Raw genomic sequence first — 13,471 nt, forward strand, 5'->3', positions numbered from 1 at the left:
GAAGTTAAGTGACTTGCCCAAGGTCACACAGCTGATAAGTGGCAGAGCCAGGATTAGAACCCACAACCTCTGACTCTCAAGCCCGTGCCCTTTCCACTAAGCCACGCTGCTTCTGTGTGAGCCTTAGGCAAGTCACTTCACTGTGCCTCAGTCACCTCAGCTGTAAAATGGAGATTAAGATGGTGAGCCCCAATTGAGACTGTGTCCAACCTACCCCAGAGCTTAGTACAGTGGCTGGCATGTAGTAAGCACTTAATTAAAACCACAATTATTATTATGTCTAACAAGAAAGTAGAAGTACAGATCACGGGGCTATATTCCTGACCACCGCCTTAGGGGAATAAGATGTTCTGTCCTACATCCCTGAGATGGGGTCTAGTCCCGCCTCTGCCACTTACTCGCTGGTGATTTTCAGTCAGTTACTTAACCTCTCTGTGCCTCAGTTTCCTCATCTGTAAAATGGGGACAGAATACCTGCTCTCCCTCCCTTTGTTTGTGAGCCCTGTGTGGGGCAAGAACTGGGCCTAGTCTGATTAGCTTGTATCTGTTCAATCACTCGATCAATCGTATTTATTGAGTACTTACTGTGTGCAGAGCACTGAATTAAGCACTTGGGAGAGTAAAGTATAATAGAATTGATAGATACATTTCCCGCCCACAGTGATCACATGATCACAGTGATCACATTTCACGCCCACAGTGAGCTTTCAGTCCAGAGGGGAGACAGGCATTAATACATACGGCTATTTACTGTTACAGTCTCTCATAATATCCCGGCTGGATTATTGTGTCAGCCTCCTCTCTGATCTCCCAACCTCCCCTCTCTCCCCGCTCCAGTCTATTCTTCACTCCGCTGCCTGGCTCATCTTCCTGCAGAAAGGCTCTGGGCCTGTCACTCCCCTTCTTAAAAACCAACTCCAGTGGTTGCCTATCGACCTCCGCACGAAACAAAAACTTCTCACTCTAGGCTTCACGGTTCTCCATCCCCTTGCCCCCTCCTACCTCTCCTCCCTTCTCTCTTTCTACTGCCCACCCTGCATGCTCTGCTCCTCTGCCGCCCACCTCCTTACCGTCCCCCGTTCTCGCCCATCCCGCCGTCGGCCCCTGGGCCACGTCCTCCCGCGGTCCCGGAACGCCCTCCCTCCTCACCTCCGCCAAACTCATTCTCTTCCCCTCTTCAAAACCCTACTTAAAACTCACCTCCTCCAAGAGGCCTTCACACACTGAGCCCCCCCCCTTTTCCCTCTGCTCCCTCTGCTCCCTCTCTACCCCCCCTTCACCTCCCCTCAGCTAAGCCCTCTTTTCCCCGCTTTCCCTCTGCTCCTCCCCCTCTCCCTTCCCCTCCCCTCAGCACTGTACTCGTCTGCTCAACTGTATAGATTTTCATTACCCTATTTATTTTGTTAATGAGATATACGTCACCTTGAATCTATTATTTTGTTAATGAGATGTACATCACCTTGATTCTATTTATTTGCTATTGTTTTAATGAGATGTTCATCCCCTTGATTCTATTTATTGCTATTATTTTTGTCTGTCCGACTCCCCCGATTAGACTGTAAGCCCGTCAAAGGGCAGGGACTGTCTATCTGTTACCGATTTGTACATTCCAAGCTCTTAGTACAGTGCTCTGCACATAGTAAGCGCTCAATAAATACTATTGAATGAATGAATGAATTGAAGTAGCGTGGCTCAGTGGAAAGAGCACGGGTTTAGGAGTCAGAGGTCATGGGTTCTAATCCCGGCTCCGCCGCTTGTCAGCTGTGTGACTGTGGGCAAGTCACTTCACTTCTCTGTGCCCCAGTTATCTCATCTGGAAAATGGGGATTAAGACTGTGAGCCTCACGTGGGACCTGATTACCGTGTATCTACCCCAGTGCTTAGAACAGTGCCCGGCACATAGTAAGCACTTAACAAATACCAACATTATTATTATTCTTCATTCAACATTCAAACCCATGACCTCTGACTCCCAAGCCCGGGCTCTTTCCACTGAGCCATGCTGCTTCTCTGATGATATGCCCAGAAAAATGATCTGGGCAGCGGAGGGGAGACTGGAGTTGGGGGAGACAAGAGGCAGGGAAGTCAGCAAAGAAGCTGATGCAATAATCAATTAAATTACTCCATTAACTATTGTCCGCTCAACTGTATATATCTTCATTACCCTATTTATTTTGTTAATGAGATGTACATCACCTTGATTCTATTTATTTGCTATTGTTTTAATGAGATGTTCTTCCCCTTGATTCTATTTATTGCCATTGTTCTCGTCTGTCCGTCTCCCCCGATTAGACTGTAAGCCCGTCAAAGGGCAGGGACTGTCTCCATCTGTTACCGATTTGTACATTCCAAGCGCTTAGTACAGTGCTCTGCTATAGTAAGCGCTCAATAAATACTATTGAATGAATGAATCCTTATTGTGCTCTCAAATTCCCCTTGTAATGGTCAGAGCCCATATATCCACCTGACAAGAGGAAGCCTGAATTCCTGCCTTCTCCACCCCCCCCCCCCAGGATTGAATATGCATATCCCACACTAGCTTTCTGCCAGAAACTGAACTCTAAAAGAGTTTTGATCTTCTCTTTGATCTTCCTTTCATACATAGATCTTCCTTCTTAACTAAAATCAGAGGCAGCCAAAGAAGAGGACTTCAAGAATAATTAGGTGATAATGATCTGAAACTGCTCCACAACCATGGTTCTCTCACTCTTGGGAGCTCACAGAAGTCTCATGTTTCAACCACTGCTTCCTGACTGTCCTCGTCCATCTCAGCCTGTTTCTAACCAACTGCAGGGTTTTAGTCCGGAAGTTCTGAGGGAGGTCGAACCTGACTCTACTTTCTCACAACGGCCCGGTTTCGTGCCCTGCCTGTCTCCTCCTCCTTCTCCTCCCTTCCAGTCTTTAATAATAGTGATGATATTTGTTCTAAGCGCTGGGGTAGATCCTAATCAGGTTGAACACATTCCCCGTCCCACATGGGGCTCACAATCTTAATCCCCACTTTACAGATTTACGGATGATGGAACAGGGGCCCAAAGAAGTTAAGTGACTTGCCCAAGGTCACACAGCAGACAAGTAGTGGAGCTAGAATTAGAACCCATGACCTTCCCATGCCTGCGCTTTATCCCCTACACCATGCTGCTTCTTTTGACAGTTCTCTGTCAGGAGATCGATCAAAAGTTTATAGGCCTATTGCTTGGCCAGCGGGAGTCACGATCACAAAGCCCAAGTGCTAAACCTCCCCTCTTCAAAGCCCTACTTAGGGCTCACCTCCTCCAAGAGGCCTTCCCAGAGTAAGTTTCCCCTTTTCCCTCTGCCCCCTCTGCCGCCCCTCTACTCCCCCTTCACCTCCCCTGAGCTAAGCCCCCTTTTCCCCTCCTTTCCCTCTGCTCCTCCCCCTCTCCCTCCCCCTCCCCTCAGCACTATGCTCGTCTGCTCAATTGTATATATTTTTTATTACCCTATTTATTTTGTTAATGAGATGTACATCACCTTGATTCTATTTATTGCTATTGTTTTAATGAGATGTACATCCCCTTGATTCTATTCATTGTTGTTTTTGTCTGTCTCTCCCGGTTAGACCGTAAGCGCGTCAATGGGCAGGGACTGTCTCTGTTGCCCATTTGTACATTCCAAGCGCTTAGTACAGTGCTCTGCACATAGTGAGCGCTCAATAAATACTATTGAATGAATGAATGAAGCCTTGACTGTCAATCAGTGGTATTTAATGAGCGCTTGCTATATGCAGAGCATTATACTAACAGTGCTCTTACACATCTGGATGCTTTCAACCGCTGGAGGCCCCAGGTTACTCATGTGGAAAACAGGGACCAAACGCTACCTGACCACTACCTGGATTCTAAACCTGGCTCCATCACTTGTCTGCTGGGTGACCTTGGGCAAGTCACTTAGCTTCTCTGTGCCTCAGTTACCTCATCTGTAAAATTTGGATTAAGACTGTCCAACTTGATTTGCTTGTATGTACAGCGCCTGGCATATAGTGAGAGCATAACACATACCATTTAAAAAAACAAACAAACAAAAAACACTACCTACCACGTAGGGGTGAGAAAACCAGCACGCTACCAACCACATAAGGGTGAGGAAAAGACAGATGATGACAAAAGACAAATACCAACATTATTATTATTATGTCTAAAAAAGGCTTTGGGGTTTCTGGCTGAGAGTACTATTCACACAGAGGGACATTATTTTAGTCTTGGGATTCAGGAAGAGGCTCCTTTTTGCCTGTTACATGGAAGACCCTCGACCATTCATTCAATAGTATTTATTGAGCGCTTACTATGTGCAGAGCACTGTACTAAGCACTTGGAATGTACAATTCAGCAACAGATAGAGAAAATCCCTGCCCAATGATGGACTCACAGTCTAATCCGGGGAGACAGAGGGACAAAAACAAGACAACATCATCACGATAAATAGAATCAAGGGGATGGACACCTCATTAACAAAATAAAGACCAGACTGTAAGGTTGTTGTGGGCAGGGAATGTGTCTACCAACTCTATTCTATTATACTCTCCTAAGCGCTTAGTACAGTGCTCTGCACATAGGAAGCGCTCAATAAGAAGACCCAACATGCATTCTGACAAGGCAATTCTAGATAATCCTAGAAAATGGGGAATAATAATAATAATTTGGTATTTCCTAAGCACTTACTATGTGCAAAGCACTGTTCTAAGGGCTGCGTAGATACAAGGTAAACAGGTTGTCCCACATGGGGCTCACAGTCTTAATCCCCATTTTCCAGTTGAGGCAACTGAGGCACAGAGAAGTGAAGTGAATTGCCCAAAATCACACAGATGATGAATGGCAGAGCAGGGATTAGAAACCACGACCTCTGACTCCCAAGCCCGGCCTCTTTCCACTGAACCCCGCTGAATAAGACTGTGAGCCTCATCTGGCACGGGGACTGCGTCCAACCTGATTGACTCGTATCTACCCCAGCTTTAGAACAAGGCTTGGCCCGCACTTAGCAAATACCATAAACATCAAAACAGAAAAGTTAGGTTGAAAGTTTGAGCTACAATTTAATGACCAGCTGTCGTTGGAGAGAGACCATTATGGGGCCTGAGAGGCTCCTGACTGTTCTCGTCTCACAATTCCCTCAGACTCCCTCCGACGCTAAAGTTGACTCCCCAGACATTCCTGAGACTTCAAGTCCCAGAAGCCGTTGGGGCACTTCTATTGATTTTAAATTACATCCAAACCTATCTTTGCCTCTGTTATAATAATAATAATAATAAAGATGGCATTTGTTAAGCAGTTACTATGTCCAAAGTGCTGTTCTAAGCTCTGAGGGGATACAAGGTGATCAGGTTGTCCCATGTGGGGCTCACAGTCTTCATCCCCATTTTACAGATGAGGTAACTGAGGCACAGAGAAGTGAAGTGACTTACCCACAGTCACACAGCTGGCAAGTGGCAGAGTCGGGATTTGACCCCATGACCTCTGATTCCCAAGCCCGTGCTCTTAAGTATTCTTGCCACCCAATCAGCATCTCGGGGACGGAAAGAGAGTTACCCAGGAAGGATGTCAGACCAACCCAGTATCCGTTATTTATTTATATTAATGTCTGTCTCCCCGTCTAGACTGTAAGCTCACTGCGGGCAGAGGATGTGTCTGTTTATTGCTATATTGTACTCTCCTAAGCTCTTAGTAGCTCTGAGAAGCAGCGTGGCTTAGTGGAAAGAGCCCGGGCTCAGGAGTCAGAGGCTGTGAGTCCTAATCCCGGCTCCGCCACTCGTCAGCTGTGTGACTCTGGGCAAGTCACTTCACTTCTCTGTGCCTCAGTTACCTCATCTGGAAAATGGGGATTAAGGCTGTGAGTCCCACCTGGGACAACCTGATAACCTTATATCTACCGCAGCGCTCAGAACGGTGCTCGACACAGAATGAGCGCTTAACAACCACCATCATTATTATTAGTACAATGCTTTGCATACAGTAAGTGCTCAATAAATACGATTGAATGAATGAATGAATAAAACCCCAGAATCCAAGGATCTGCAGTGACCGGGCGAGAGAAAGGCAGTCCCTCTTCTAGAGATGAGCTGCGAAAAGGACAATACACATACTTAGAGAGGCTCCCTCAGTAACCAGGGAGACTGGTTGGACGGGCTACCTTGAAAAGTCTGCTGCCCTTCCGTGCACCGGGACGCCTTCAGCTCTTTCACCAGAGGATCCTGCCCAGGCCCTAGATTTTCAGCTCAGCTAAGCTGTTCCCCGATCTGTCCTCAACCTCAAGCAGACCGGAAGGGGCCCTTAGCCTCCCCTCCGGGGAAGGGGGCCCCCACGACGCATCCCCGTGACCGTGCCTCTACGGGGGAGGCTTGGCTTTTGGTTCCTGTCCCACCTCTGGGCTCCCCCTAAAAGGGCCCAGGCCCTGGATCGTCATCCCTAACGTTAACCCTTAGGGCTGCAACACGGCTCCGATCTGGGAAAGGGAAGTGACAGAGACAGAGGCAGTCGAGCTTTTTTGTTTCCGCGGATTTACTGCATTGCAGGGTGTGTGCTCAGAGCCTCAGCCTAGACTAAATCCTCTGCCAGTAGATTTAGGGGTATGGGGTGGGGAGGGGGAGACGGGAAGCCTGCATGGATGCAACCTGCTACATCACCACCCAGCAAAAGGATTTATTCGGAGGGGAAGATGAGCCCTGCACAAGTTGGGGCTGGCCCGCGAGCTGGTCCAGACAGACGAGTCTTGCCCTGGAGTAAGGTGGGTTCTATTCCTGGTTCTGCCACGTGTAAGCTGTGTGACCTTGATTAGAATGTAAGCCCGTCAAAGGGCAGGGACTGTCTCTATCTGTTACCGATTTGAACATTTCAAGAGCTTAGTACAGTGCTCTGCACGTAGTAAGTGCTCAATAAATACTATTGAATGAATGACAGGGACTGTGTCCAACCCGATTATCTAGTATCTACCCCAGCATTTTAGAACAATACTTGGCTCATAGTAAGTGCTTAACGAATACCGCGATTATTATTATTATGTGGCTAATGGCCATCTTCCCTCTCAGGGCCGCACCTGAAGAGTTTCCAGTACACTACCAGTCTGGACTACGGGAGGGAGAGTCAAGCAGAGGCCTATCCATTCTTAGCTTGGGCAGTGGCTAGCGTGTGGAAGGCCATCGGCTACAAGTCAAAACTCACCCCTGCTGGGCAGCAGCGGCACGGGAGAGAGTCGAGGGCGGAGACTCGAGCTTACTGCGCGGAAGGAGGCGACGGTCAACCATTTCCTTATTTTTACCAAGAAAAATATATGGATCCACTCCAGAACAATGGCAGATGGAGGTGGAGCGTTCTGGGAGAGATGTGTCCATGGCGTCGCTATGGATCGGAGATGACTTGATGGCATGAAACAAGACAATGGCCCCCTATTTAGGGTCTTTCCAAGGTCTGAGTCAGGGAGCTCTGGACTGTAGCGTAAGATCCTCACTAGACTGTAAACACCTTGTGGGATGGGATGGTGTCTACCAACTCCGCTGTACTCTCCCAAATGTTTAGTATGGTCCTCTGTGAAGCAGCGAGCTAGGTGGAAAGAGCCCGGCCTTAGGAGTCAGAGGTCCTGGGTTCTAGTCCCGATTCCGCCACCTGTCAGCTGTGTGACTGTGGGCAAGTCACTTCACTTCTCGGTGCCTCAGTGACTTCATCTGTAAAATGGGGATGAAGACTGTGAGCCCCACGTGGGACAACCTGATTACCCTGTAATCAGCGCTTAGAACAGTGCTCTGCACATAGTAAGCGCTTAACAAATACCAACATTATTATTAGTTCTCTGGGTCTCAGTTACTTCATCCACAAAATGGGGATTAAGACTGTAAATCCCATGTGGGACAGGAACTGTGTCCAACCTAATTATCTTGTAGCTCCCCCAGCGCTCAGTACAGTGTCTGGCAAATAGGAAGTGCTTAACAAATACCATAAAAAGAAATACCATACCGCCTTACTTTATTCTTTGGGAAGGAAAGGCACTCAAGCACCTTATGCTAACTATTGATTAGTAAAAGACTGATTATCCAGTTCCTTGAATCTCCTTTCAACAGTGCAAAGAAAAAGGGAACCAAGATGAACTCGGTCAATATTGCTGCTTGTTAGTAGACAGAATACGAGATGGGGTCAGGGAAAAGGCGGTTACTGGATAAAATGAGGTTCCTGAATTTTCTCTTTAAAGCACTCAATCACCTGGCCCCCTCCTACCTCACCTCACTACTCTCCTACTAAAATTCAGCCTGCACACTTCACTCCTGCGATGCTAACCGTCTCGTTCATTGTATCTCCATCTCATCTATCTCATCACCGACTTCTTGCCCATGTCCTGCCTCTGACCTGGAATGCCCTCCCTCCTCACATCCGACGGACAGTGACTCTCCCACCCTTCAAAGCCTTCCTGAGGACACATCTCCTCCAAGAGGGCTTCTCTAAGTCCACCTTTCCTCTTCTCCCACTCCCCTCTGCATCACCCTGACTTGCTCCCTTTATTCATCTCCCCTCTCCGCCCCACAGGACGCATATACATCTTTGTTATTTTTTTATATTAATGTCTGTCCCTCTAGACCTTAAGCTCGTTGTGGGCAGGAAATGTGTGTTTATTTCTATACTGTACTCTCGTGGCTCAGTGGAAAGAGCCTGGGCTTCGGAGTCAGAGGTCATGGGTTCGACTCCCAGCTCTGCCACTTGTCAGCTGTGTGACTGTGGGCAAGTCACTTCACTTCTCTGTGCCTCAGTTACCTCATCTGTAAAATGGGGATTAACTGTGAGCCTCACGTGGGACAACCTGATGACCTTGTATCTACCCCAGTACTTAGAACAGTGCTCTGCACATAGTAAGCGCTTAATAAATACCAACATTATTATTATTATTACAATACTCTGCTTACAGGAAGCGGTCAACAAATACGATCGACTGAGATTAGAGTTTACTTAGGTTATTTCTGTTCGCTGCTAAGTTGGATTAACGAATAACCCAGGAGGTGAACTGGAGACATCAAAATGGAAGGAATTTAGGATCGATAGCGTGCGGGTCGGAACATAAAGCCTATCTCCCTCCTTCCCGGCTCACCCTGCCGTTTCCTTCTTGATTCAGGATCAAAGTCGATGATTCCGACTAGATCTGGGGATCTAGTTTTCGAGGGGAAAAGTGCCTCTCTTCCTATTCTGGAAAGAAAAGACTCTTGTCCCTCATCCATAGCAGGAAGCTGAACAGAACACCAGAGAGAGCTTTACGGTCCGGAGACGGTGTCTCCCTGCCCTCTGGTGGTTTTGGGCATCTCCAGCTCTCCGGCTGGAAAGTCAATGCACAGCTTTTGCCCACGGGATCCGTGAGTTGGGCATTCATAATAATAATACTGTTGGCATTTAAGCGCTTACTATGTGCAGAGCACTGTTCTAAGCACTGGGGTAGATACAGGGTGAATAGGTTGTCCCAAGTGAGGCTCACAGTTAATCCCCATTTTCCAGATGAGGTAACTGAGGCACAGAGAAGTGAAGTGACTTGCCCACAGTCACATAGCTGAGAAGTGGCAGATCCTGGATTCGAACCCATGACCTCTGACTCCCAAGCCCGGTCTCTTTCCACTGAGCCACGCTGATTCATCCCAAAAGCTGGTCAACAGGGAGGGCTCATTTGCAGGAGGATAATCCCTCCAGTTGGAAACCTCCTTGTGGGCAGGGATCTTGTCTACCAACTCTGTCGGATTGCGCTTTCCAAGCACTTGGAAGAATGCTCCGCGCCCAGATTGCATTCAACAAATACTGCGGGTTGGGAGTGAGGCAGCATGGCTTAGTGGACGGAGCACGGGTTAGCATTAGGACCTGGGTTCTAATCCCAACCCTGCCACTTGTCTACTCTGTGACCTTGGCAAGTCACTTGACTTCTCTGTGCCTCAGTTACCTCATCTCTACATTGGGGATTAATACTATGCGCCCCATGGGGACATGGAATTTGTCCAATTCAATTAGCCCATATCTTCCCCAGATCTTATGATGGCTTAGTGCGTCGCCCTGACTTGCTCCCATTATTCATCTCCCCTTCCAGCCCCACAGCATTTACGCACATACCCCAAATTTATTTATATTAATGACTGTCTCCCCCTCTAGAATGTGAACTCACTATGGACAGGGACTGTGTCATACTGTTATATTTGTGGCTCTAGAGGAGACCTGCATGCACCCTTTCCGTGCTCAATAAAGGACAGTTTGTTGCCTGATGCCATTTTTGAGCTAGAGGCAAAACAAATTCTCAGGATGGAGAAGCGATGTCGGGCTTCTCCCGACTGCCGCATTGTGGCATTCACATCGGACGCAGCCGAACGTATCAAAGAAAATCACCCCCTCTGTTTCTCCCCGCTCCAAACTTAGCGTCGTCGTCCCCGCCGTGTTTTGCATCCAGGTGAGGCTTGTTCTAACCTGTGAGGGATCTTTATCCCTCGCCTTGTCTGTGTGCCCGGTCCTTCCCTCCTATTCCTCGAATCCCTGTTGAACTCCAAGCCTCTTGCCAGCCTGAAAAAACTTCTCTCTCCCACTGAGAAAAGTAGCCTATCCGAATCTACTCACCCCCTTCTTCTCCTACTGGAAGTTTTTAGAGCCAGGACTCATTTTAATTACATTTTGTGTCCAGATCTCTACATTTAAACTAGACTAGTTCAAATTTTTTCACTAATGAAACCATGTTGCCTTTTTTTTTAACATAATTCAGTCAGCACCGCAGGGGCTTAGGCTGCTGCTATGCGTGTGTGCCTGTATATATTTAAAATACCTTACATCACACAAATCACCAGACGAAAGAAATCTAATGCCCCTCAACGTCGGCCTGTAGTTCAGTCTGCCGTGGGAGATATGGGGGTGTTTAGTCTAGGAACTGCACTTGTCTTCCTGCAATCTTCACTCTTTACCAGGTACCTTTTCCACCCAGTCCCAGTGGGGAAACTGGAGGGGTGTCATGAATAACAGCCGCGATGGTAACGTGAGTCATTGGCTCAGCGGGGACAAGCTGCTTTCTTTTCAGGCAGCTGAATTAGCTTATATTTCACTGATGAAAGCTGGCAGGACTTCAGACTTCATTTAAAAGATGAATAAAACATAGGACCCTGGCTTTGGCATCTCTTGGAAATGCTTCAGGTTTTAAGTTCAAAACAAAACAGAAGGGAACACCCTCTTTACTTTTTACCTAAGGAGTTTGTTCCCTCACAAAGTTATGCAGGTTAAGATCAATCTATCAAATTTATTGAGTGCTTTACTGTGTACAGAGCACTTGGGAAAGTACAATATAGCACAATTGGTAGACGCTTTCCCTGCCCACAATGAGCTTACAGTCTAGAGGAGGAGAGGCACGAGGAGAGGCACCATGGCCTAGTGGAAAGAACATGGGCTTGGGAGTCAGAGGATTTGGGTCTTAATCCCCGACCGGCCACATGTCTTCTGCGTGACCCTGGGCAAGTCACTTCACTGTTCCTCAGTTCCCTCATCTGTAAAATGGGGACTAAGACTGTGAAGCTCATGTGGAACATGGACTGTATCCGACGTGATTAAGCTTTTATGTGCCCAGTGCTTCGTATAGTGACTGGCACTTGGAAGCATTTAAATACCACACACAAAAAAACCCAAAAAACACAAAGAACCTACCATTGGGTGGGTGGGGAAAAAAAGAGTTGTGATCAATTCAGGGATTCTAATCAGTCCATGATGGCTTCTAATGGAAGAGTTTGGGGGTGCTGATGATACATCCCTACTCATTAAGATAGATGTCAAAGAGCATGGTAAAAAGCACTGGTAAAGAGCACCGGCCTGGGAGTCAGATGACCTGGGTTCTAATCCTAGATCAGCCACATGTCTTCTGTGTGACCTTTGGCAAATCACTTAACTTCTCTGTGCCTCCGCTAACTCATCTGTAAAATGGGGATTAAGTTTGTGAATCCCAAGCAGGACAGGGACCAATCTGATTAGCTTGTGTCTACCCCAGTACTTAGTACAGTGTCTGGCACATAGTAAGTGCTTAAATGCTGTAAAAAAATGTCAACGACGGTACCATCACACGGTCCCTTCAAGCAGCTCACTGACCCTGCCAGATGGATGGATCCAGGGTGACCGAGGGTGATAGTGCTTTAATAAATAAATTGGGGAAGAAGGTTTGCAGGCAAGGATGTGTTTAAAGAACTAAAACTAGATGGGGAGAAATAGTAAGGCCTAGTTAGCCTCCTCACAAAACATTCTCCAAGAAGGACAGTGGGGAAGGAGTCAATATAAGCTTCCAAAAAAGGACGCTAAAACCCTGGATTAGGAGTCGGGATTATTGACTCTACCTCTGGTAAAACGCTGTGATCTTGGGCAGATAGTTTACCAATCGTGGTCCTAATTTTTCCCTCTGAAAAATGATGATAGTGCTGCCTACTGGGAAGAGCACAGGCCTGGGGGTCAGAGGACCTGAGTTTTAATTTCAATTCCACCACTTGCCTCCTGTGTGACCCTGGTTAAGTCTCTTATCTGCTCTGGGCTTGTGCTTCCTGAAAATTGGGGATTTAATGCCTGTTCCCCTCTTCCCCTTGGACTGTGAACTCCCTAGGGGACAGGGACCATGTCTGATCTGATTATCTTTTATCTGGCCCAGCATTTGGCAAGCAGTAAATGCTTAATACCTTTTCTTTTTCCTCCCACTACCTTATTTCACAAGGATGTTGGGAGAGAAAATTAAACTGTGTCAGAACTCTTTGGAAAAAATCAATATATACATTTAAGGCATTATTTTCATTCTGAGCATTTCCCCACACCAAGTTCTCAGAAGAGCTTATTCATTCATTCATTCGTATTTATTGAGCACTTACTGTGTGCAGAGCACTGTACTAAGTGCTTGGAAAGTACAATTCAGCAACAGAGAGAGACAATCTCTGCCCACAACGGGCTCACAGTCTAGAAGCGGGGAGATAGGCATCAAAACAAGTAAACAGGCATCAATATAAATAAACAGAATTATAGATACATATACAACAAGACAAGTAAACAGGCATTAATATAAATAAATAGAATTATAAATATGTACATATATACACAAGTGCTGTGGGCAGGGAGGGGGTAGAGCAAAGGGAGCGAGTTGGGACGATGGGGAGGAGCTGAGGAAAGGGGGGATTAGTCTGGGAAGGCCTCCTGGAGGAGGTGAGCCTTCAGTAGGGCTTTGAAGGGGGATGTGTGATTGGTGGATTTCAGGGAGGGCATTCCAGGCCAGAGGTAGGACACGGGCCAGGGTCGATGGGGGATAGGCGAGGATGAGGCACATTGAGAAGGTTAGTGCCACAGGAGCAGAGTATTTGGGCTGGGATGGAAAAGGAGAGAAGGGAGATGAGGTAGGAGGGGGCAAGGCGATGGAGAGCTCTGAAGCCGAGAGTGAGGAGTTTTTGCTTGATACGGAGGTTGAGATTTTTGAGGAGGGCGGTCACATACCCAGAACGTTACTGAAGAAA

This window comes from Ornithorhynchus anatinus, chromosome 14 (assembly GCF_004115215.2).
Source record: "Ornithorhynchus anatinus isolate Pmale09 chromosome 14, mOrnAna1.pri.v4, whole genome shotgun sequence".
Lineage (NCBI taxonomy): Eukaryota > Metazoa > Chordata > Mammalia > Monotremata > Ornithorhynchidae > Ornithorhynchus > Ornithorhynchus anatinus.